The sequence below is a fragment of the Mixophyes fleayi genome, chromosome 2 (assembly GCF_038048845.1).
Source record: "Mixophyes fleayi isolate aMixFle1 chromosome 2, aMixFle1.hap1, whole genome shotgun sequence".
Classification (NCBI taxonomy): domain Eukaryota; kingdom Metazoa; phylum Chordata; class Amphibia; order Anura; family Limnodynastidae; genus Mixophyes; species Mixophyes fleayi.
The window spans coordinates 161,198,625-161,207,723 of record NC_134403.1 but is presented as its reverse complement, the minus strand read 5'-3'; positions in this window follow the sequence as shown (position 1 = coordinate 161,207,723).

Genomic DNA, 9,099 nt, shown 5'->3' with positions numbered 1-9,099 from the left:
CTGATGGCGGACACCGGGCGCACGTCTAACACCAACATTGCAGTTACAGCCGCAGTTATACGCTTTGCAATAGGGTGACTACTATCGTATTTTGTGGTCATGGCAAACGACTGTTGGACGGTCAATTGTTTTGTGAAAGACTTAGCGGTCTTACGACTTCCCCTCTGGGAAGATGACCGACTAACAGCAGCAACAGCAGCAGTGGCAGTAGTAGGCGTACCGCTGCAGGATTCCTCGGATGAATCCCGTATTGAGGAGGACTCAGTCTGGCTGCTGACTTGGGCTGCAGGACTGAATCTGATGGAGATTGTGGAGGAAGTTGACGAGGAGGGTGTTGCTGGTGTGTATCCAACTGGACCACGGGATTTAGGTGTCCCTGTACCGATGAGGGTCCTAGCCCCAGTTCCTGAACTAACCACTGAACTATGAAGGTTATTCAGGTGACGTATAAGGGAGGATGTTCCTAGGTGGGCAAGATCCTTACCCCTGCTTATTTGAGCTTTACATAAGCTACATATGGCCATACATTGGTTGTCTGGATTTGGATAAAAATAACTCCAGACCGAAGAGGTGCATTTTTTGGTCTTCTGACCAGGCATGACGATGGGCTTTTTCATCCCATGGACATCAGCTGTTTCCCCCCCTGGTGCCTCATTTACAATAACCACATCACCATCCTCATCATCAAGTTCCTCCACAGCGCCAGCTACATCATCAATAGCCTCCTCCCGAGCCACCTCTTCCCGTACAGTGATGGGAAGGTCAGGCTTGACAACCACCAACATCCTTGGACTCGCCTTGTGGATTTGTGATAATTTCTCTTTAGAAGGCAGAGTTGTTTGCTGTTTTGTTGCTGACAGCATAACTCTCTTCAATTTTTTGTAGGGGGGGGGAGGAGGAGGAGGGCTAAGATCCGTGGGTGAAGCTGAACCACTAGTCATGAACACGGGCCAGGGCCTAAGCCGTTCCTTGCCACTCCGTGTCGTAAATGGCATATTGGCAACTTTACGTTTCTCCTCAGATGATTTTAAGTTTCTCTTTTTGCTACTTTTTCTTAACTTGGGCTTTTTGGATTTTACATGCCCGGTACTACGAGATTGGGCATCGGGCTTGGAAGACGACGTTGATGGCATTTCATCGTCTATGTCATGACTAGTGGCAGCAGCTTCAGCATTAGGAGGAAGTGGGTCTTGATCTTTCCCTACTTTATCCTCCAAATTTTTGGTCTCCATTATATGTAGCACAAGATACTGCAGAATGTGTGAACTTGGTAATATTGCAGTACCAATGGACTTATACTGCTGGATTGGTTTTGCAAATTTGGTTATAATTATTATATATTTTTTTTTTTTTAAATTTTTATTTTTTTTTACTTTTTTTTTATTTTTAAAAAACTTGGGAATAGTGGGGAAATAACTATGCCCTTAGAAGCACAGAGCACAGGACACAGCACCACTGGACTGATACTGCAGAATGTGTGAACTTTGTAATATTGCAGTACCAATGGGCTTATACTGCAGGATTGGTTGTGCAAATTTTGTGGTAATTAAAAAAAATTAAAGTAGTTTTTGGTATTTTTTTAAAAAAACTTTTTTTTATTTTTTTAAACACAGGGGAATATTGGGGAAATAACTATGCCCTTAGAAGCACAGGACACAGCACCACTGGACTGAACAGGACACAGCACAGGACCCAGCAGCACCACTGACCTCAGAAGGACAGAGCACAGCACCACTGGACTGATACTGATACTGATACTGATACTGATACTGATACAGCACAGCACAGCACAGCACAGCACAGCACGAGATCTACCAGGACAGAGGACCACCTAACACACCCTCCCTCTACCCTGATCAATGCCCGAGTGAAGATGGCGGCGACTAGCGGGGAATTTATAGGATCCGAGTATCGCGAGATCCGACAACGGGATTATGAGTCAGAGCCTCAGTTTCACATTTGAATTTGGCGCCAATACCCGGATCTGTCTCGGATCCGACTCGGATCCGCAACGTTCGGGTGGGCTCATCCCTAGTAAGTATCAGTCTCTCCCTTAACAGTCTGTGGCAAACTGCCCTTTTTGCCACACAATGTATGACTTAGGACATGCAAACATTCAAATTCTCATACAAATATCTACTAATCCTTGCTGATGTAGTATTCAGCCTAAGCCTAAATGAAGTAGCAACCAAATCATTAAAAGTTAAGTGATGCAAATTTTCAAAATGGTTAAAAATACGACAGCGATATCGTAATAGTTTAAAGATGATTATCAGCATCGGGGGGGTTTCAATTATATGTTTTGAAGCAATTATTTGCTTTTTCTATCAAAAGGGAAACTGTTTTTTTCCCCTTAAGAATCCCACAAAGTTTTGCCTAGATTCATAGACTGGGTTATACCCCGAAACCTTCTTGAGAGTCCGTGAAAAGATTAAGGGATTTTTATTCTTTATTTATAAAGTGGTACAAATTGTCGGCAGCACCATACAGATTACAAAGATAGACCATACAAGGTATGACAGCACAGGACAATAAACAAAAACGAGTACTACTAAGACTCCAAAAGCCCCAAGCATAGCTAGCATGAGAGTACTGGAGCAGAAGTAGTAGGTAGCATTATGATTCTGTTCAAAAACCAATTCCTTATAAAAACAGCCACGGAGCCAGAAATAGTGATACAAACATAAAACTGCTTATTACAACGAAAACATAGTACAGGTGAAGCAAAATAAAGAGAGACCAATTCAGGCCTGATAAATCAATGGACTTCCAGGTATAGCAAAACAGCAGGTAAATGATAATGAAAATACAGCCGTTAACTTAACTGAAGCTAAATCACAGCAATAGCCAGGAGTTCTCAGGAACTATAAGTTAGTAGTGTGTCCAGGCATGAGACAGACATCAGGTAGGTTTCCAGGAGATAAGGTACAGGTGAGTAGCAGGAGCTGGCTAAAACAAGGCTATCCACAGAAACAGCAAACAACAAAGCAGGTAATCCAGGGACAAACAAACATTAGCAGGCTCAGGAACATCACTGACCAGCACATGAACCTGGGAGAAGCTGGTATAAGAAATGAGTGACACAGGTGTGCAATAACGAGGAGCAGAGATTAACTCCTACCAGTGAGTATAAAATGTCCATAGGAAAAGAGCAGCACCTCTGGTGGCATGGAGGTACTGCATCCAGGAACAGGACAAAGGCAGAGACCAACACAGAGTCCCAACAGGTAGTAGGTAGTGAGACATTAGGGAAGAGAGCCCTGCTCGCAAGAGCTTACAACCTAAAGGGAGGGCAAACAGACCACAGACACAAGGGGGCCAGCGGAGGAGATCAGAGCAAGAGGAGCGCAGGGAGGGAGAGAGAACGAGTGAAGGTGTGGTAATCAAGCATAGGGAGATGGTTAGGCAGATGGCTTGTAGGCTTTTAAGAATAGTTTTCAGAGCCCGTTTGAAGCTGCTCAGACTAGGGGAGAGTCTGATTGAACGAGGTAGGTTGTTCCAATGGAGGGGGTCAGCCCGGGAGAAATCTTGGATTTGCGAGTGGGATGTGGTGATCAGACAGGAGGAAAGGCGACGGTCATTGGCCGAGCGCAGGGAGCGGGAGGGAGTGTGAATGAAGAGGAGGTTGGAGATGTATGGAGCAGTGGAGTGGGAGAGGGCCTTGTAGGTAAGGGTGAGGAGTTTGAAGAGGATTCTGTAGGGGAAGGGGAGCCAGTGTAGGGCTTGGCAGTTAGGGTAGACAGAAGAAGAATGGCGTGAAAGAAAGATAAGTTTCATCATGACCTAGTACAGTTAGCACTCTGCACAATGCATTTAATTTACAAATTAAGAAAATATAAAGTGTTAAACGCATTCTCAGAAGCCAGTTCGAAATTGGCACTTGTGTCCATTCTTCAGAACTAGGATACCAAGACAACCCTGAAAGAGAGAGGAAACTCCCAATGTACTTCTTCGTGGCAAAACATTTAATACATAAATTCTTGAAGACTAAGGTTAGCAGCGGCTTGCACTATCAGTGCGTGCAAATGCCAATCTCACATGTTTGCTCTTAATATGACACTTAACATCATCTAAAGCATATTTACATATTGGTAAAATAAAATTCACATGCAATTATAGTAATTGTTCACTGAACTGTTACACTTAGTAAATTAATACAAATGTGTACAAATAGAAATAAAGATGTTAAAAAGTCATTATTGAAAGTGTAACTCATATATAGGTGAGGAGACCTATTCTATGTGTGCAATTGCATCTATCTGCTGTCCAGTACATGCATTCTGGCATGGGAACAACACCTCAGTAAAGTGATCTGCGCCTACTTTTGTAGGATTGCCGGTCAGACTCAAAATTTGCACAGTGGAAAAAGTAAAAAAACAAAACGATTCAAAGTCCATTCTACCACCATTTAAGACTAGTCATTTATCAATATAAACTATAACATTTTTATCCTAAAATAAACTACTCTCAACTAAGTAAAGTTAACCAGGAGAGTGAGGTGACATTTAGACTGCCATTATTATGGGGCAGATTCAATTGCCCACAATGTTCTTAGGAACATCGCAGACACGCTTTTTTTACCATTACTATGGTTCTGTCAGAAAATATCCGCACAAGGTGTCCCGCAGCCGTTTCAGAGGCACCTCACGCGAAGATTTGGGAAATTGAATCTGCCCCTATATGTCTTACTTTCGGTTTTGCTTCAGTCAAAATGTGTGTAGAAATATGCTTTCCCATATGAATTATGCCTGTGGGATGCAAAGGTGTTGTATTGAAAGTATAGGCTGACTGTTTGTTTCCAGTATCTCCAAGCTCCAGGGCCTGATTATCCAATAGGCTGCAGCCTAGGGCACTAGGGTTTTGGGGAGCTTTTAGCTACACCTTTAATCTCATTTAAGTAATTGTCCTGCAAAATTAAATACATTTTTTGGACGTGGAAGTGCATAGCCCACACACACGAAAGAACAACCCTATCTTTTCAGCTTTTCCTGTCACAAGATACTAAATGATGCTCCCATGCAGACAGTGCTATCTTGGTCAACAAATCCATAGGCTTCTGTGTAAAAATTGGTGATTTTGCACAAAAATAAACACAAATAGCGTATGTAAAGTGGGAGGCATATGTTTTAAATCTTTTGTAAATGACTTCTTACTTTCGAGTCATCATATTTGTCCAATTCAAGTTTCCGATGCGTTTCCAAATTGTAAGCAACATTTATTGGTTTCGTTTTTTTATTCATTTAAAATGCAAGACGATTTCGTAACGCAGAAGCAATAAAACAAATGATTATTGTGATAAAAACACTGGGAAAGTAGTGAATCGCAAGTATATAAGTCCTGGATTTCTGTCATTTGTGTTTTAAAAAAAACCCAGGGAAATTGTTTGTGGGTTGAAAAGCTCCCAAATATAGTCTTCAGTTGTAAGAAAATACTGTCGAAGTCAGTAAATTGGATAAAGTCATTTTAATTAAAATCTGGCAAACTTGGTTGTCTTTGTTTGAAAAGATGCGTACGGTACGCTATGTCGTACAAGGGCACGCTACGGCGTGAAAGGGCGTACGCATCCACTACACGTGGCAGCAACAGTAATTGGTCTTTTACCATACATTCGCACAAACACGCATACTTATAAAATAGTACACATTAATGGTAGTTGCAACACATAGTCAGTTATGTCGAAATATAGTAGTATTTATATGTTATATCAGAGTTACATGCATATTAGTGAAATACACGGAACGGGTTAAAGGAATAACATCATTAGTGGTATCATAATGAACCTTGTTACATATTCTACTGTTTGGTTCACTCTGCGAGGGAATCGCAGAGTGCATACTCAAGTTATGAATGATAGGGAATTATGAACTACTTAAGACTAAGGAATCCTGGCGGGAAGAGCAGAGCATACCCCCTGCAGAGATGACCCCCTCCTTTGGATTCCTTAGGATGAACCAGCCAATGATTGACGACCCCTTGGACATTCCTGAGACCTGGCCCAATAGATGCAAGCCATACCATCTTCATTGTATTACTGTATTTGATTGTGTATATAAGCAGCAGCTTGTGATCCAGAGTGCAGACATCTTGTCCCCAGACTTCAGGATTGAATGACTGCACTGGATCCAGAGCGCCTGCGATAAGTAACGGCTGTATTTACTATTACTTTGCTTGAGCATATTATTCCACTTATTGCGAATAAATCTTTGTGCTTTGGAAACACAAATCGAGGTTCAACAATCGTTATTGGTTAGCGACAATACGCACATAACAATACTGATAAGGTTCCCTGGGGGGTTTGAATGGAAAGAGAAGGGAGGGCTACATTCATTTGAACCATTTCGTGTTTCCAGAGAGCTAGCAAGTTGCTGGCTAATCAGGAGTTGCATCTGATGAGGTGCTGGTAAAAGGCTGCTAGGCAGTTCACTCTCTCTCTCATTGGGGAGGAGGTCAGAGGGCTACTGAATTTAAGATCTGTAAGTACTATTATTTTGTATATGTGTAGGACACTCCCTCACTTTAGAGAGGGAGTGCCTGTGTATTAGTTAGAAGCCAGACGGCAAGGATTTTGTTTGTTTTGTTTTACTTTCATGCTAGTGAATAAAACTAGCTGATTCTATTTAAACTGAAGCACTGGACTGGTGTGATTTAAGTGGCTGATGTGAGTGAAGTGCATAACATAACATATGATCTTATGACAGTATATTATGCTGATAGCAGTAGGCATTCATCAAGATATATCTAATCAACAATATATAACACAATATATTATCTAACACTGGGAGAATATACAAGGAAGAAGGAAAGGAAAGGTGGGGGCATTTGACAAGAGCTCAACGGTCTGAGGAAGGTGACATTCATTCTTAAGGATATGTGAGTAAAATAATCCAGCAGAGTCCTACACACCTGGACAGATGAGGCCAAGTACTGAGACCAAGGAAGCCACTTCAATCAATCTGGTACTGTCTGCTCAAAATGTGAAATCAATTACTCTCCATGCTTTTTACCCAATTAACCCTGTCAGCAAGTTACTCTGGAACAGTTTGGTCATATTTCTTCCAGTGGGACACTAATTTGTCAATGTCTAATTTAAGGATCGGAGTTGCTTATCTATGGTGGAAGGGGAGGGTTGGAGAGTGAATTGTTAGCCAATATGAAAATAGTTGGCTATGTTTGAATGGGGAATATTTTCAAAAGTATATCTATTTTTCAGAACCTAAATGCTACTGGGCCGGACCATCATTACATGATAGAAAGGTACCCGATCACTGCAGCCATGTATGCAAGAGCAGTCTGAGGAAGTGAAGAGTCATGCTAGTTTTGTAGGAGGGAGATACCATATGTAAATGCTCTTGTTTATAGCAAAGTGTATTGATCTATATGGTTAGTAAAAAGATCATGACAGAAAAAGAAAAATACAAAAACACTGTATTTAGTTTTATCACTTAATACATTACTAGAAATTTCATTGAAACATATTTATAAAGAAAACATTCTAAATCATCATCATCGACAAAAATATCATTTCTACCATCCTGAAAAATATTTAAATCAAAACATTTTCTTTAATGGTGGACATAAATTAACTCTGGTGAACAGGAAAATGGTGCATAGTAACCAATAAGATTTTTGTAATACAGCTTAAGCTCTGTACACACTGCAGATTTTTAATTCAATTATTGTGAAGATCACATGATAAACCTAGGTACATACTGGAGGTTGTTCAGCCAAGTATTGGGCCAATCACCCGATAAGCAACCACTCTGCCACATATCTCGTTAGTGTGTATACTTACATGATGAACGACAGCCATTCCAAAGAGCCGGCTGTCGTTCAGGACTGAATGAACGCATATTGTGCTGTCATTCTCTAAACGACTATAGGACCAGAATAAGAGCACAGATCTGAGGGTAAATCATGTGTTGTGTATGCATGAATCACCTGACTGTTGGACCTTCAGACATAGGTATAATTGTTGTAGATAACAGATGTGTTGAAAAATTCTCCATTGTGTACCTAGCCTAAACGACTGTTTTGTAAGATATCGCATTAGTGTGCACGCTTCCACAATCATGTTTTATCACACCAAAGCACATCGTATGTAATGTGGAAGAATGTATGCACTCATGACCAGCAGTGTAGCCAGAGCTCAATACAATGTGTGTGCAGAGTCACAATCTTTTCTGCAGATGGTTATGAGAGGTGAAGAGCACAGATCTGAAGGTAAATTTAGGTCTACACATAAATCTACATGCTCATCAGGACTTTCAGTCTTTTTTTCTCTAGTGTGTACCCAGCTTTAAGCAATAAAAGTAAAGATCTGACTGATTGAAATGAGTTACAGCCTGTTCACCAGTTTTCATAAATGTCTCCCAACTTGTTCTTGCAGAATACAAATGTTGTCAAGGTCTATCATGAAGCAGACAAATTCCTAAGCAGCTGATTCTATTCATTATTTTAACATTACACTAATTAAAAATGCAGTTTGGGATTTATGTAATTCTATGGGGTAAATGTATTATACTCCGATTTTTTTAACTCGCCGGAAATCGGCGAGTTGACAGCTAGAATTTGAAGCAGCGCTGGCTTGTAAAGACAAACTTAACTTTACAAGCCAGCGCCACTTTAAATTTTAGCTGTCAACTCGCCGATTTCCGGCGAGTTGAAAAAAATCGGAGTATAATACATTTACCCCTATATCTATATTGAAATAAATCTAGTAACAAATTAAACATTTTGCAAAACATGGGTGTATATGTTTCTAAAATACAGGTTTGTTTGCTTTTCAATTTTATGAAAAACAAAATATTCATATAACAAATTACTAGCCTTCATAAACCTATTTTAAAATGGATCTCTATTAACACCATGTAAAACCACACATGCCCACTTTTAAGAGCCGGGGAAGAAGTCCTGTGACATGGGCCAGGAGGAGGGCGTGGTGACAATGGAGGGGACGGAGCTTAATGACATGATTAAGCCCCCCCCCCCATTCACTGCCGTGAATTTCACCAAATTTCAGGAGTTATGCCCACTCTTCCGGGAGCCCGTGAGGACTCCCTAAAATTCGGAAGTAGAGAGTAGGCTGGTATGTGTAAAACT